The following is a 327-nucleotide window of genomic DNA, read 5'->3' as shown; positions in this document are numbered from 1 at the left end:
TACTCGGGCTCGGCCCGGGTCCTCCCTCCGTGGCAGCGGGCAGGGAAGGGCCCAAGAGCAGGGGTGAGGCGCAGCAGCATCTCCACGCTGGGGACGCGCGGGCAGAGCTCTCCGGCCAGCAGCAGCGGTCTGGGATGGAGTCTTCCTCCCTGAAAGGGCCCGGTTGCTCCTGGAGCTCTGGCAAACCCACGGCACAGGCGATGCCCCAAGGGAAGCAGTTTCACTGCCTTCCCACGCAGCGTGCGAGGAGGTCGCTCCTGCCTCGTGCCAAGCGGCCGGTTCTGTTCGACGCCCCCCGGTTCCTGCACCAGCAGAACCCACCAAGGG

The sequence above is a fragment of the Buceros rhinoceros genome, unplaced genomic scaffold (assembly GCF_000710305.1).
Source record: "Buceros rhinoceros silvestris isolate BGI_N320 unplaced genomic scaffold, ASM71030v1 scaffold20099, whole genome shotgun sequence".
NCBI lineage: Eukaryota > Metazoa > Chordata > Aves > Bucerotiformes > Bucerotidae > Buceros > Buceros rhinoceros.
This window is presented reverse-complemented; position numbering follows the sequence as displayed.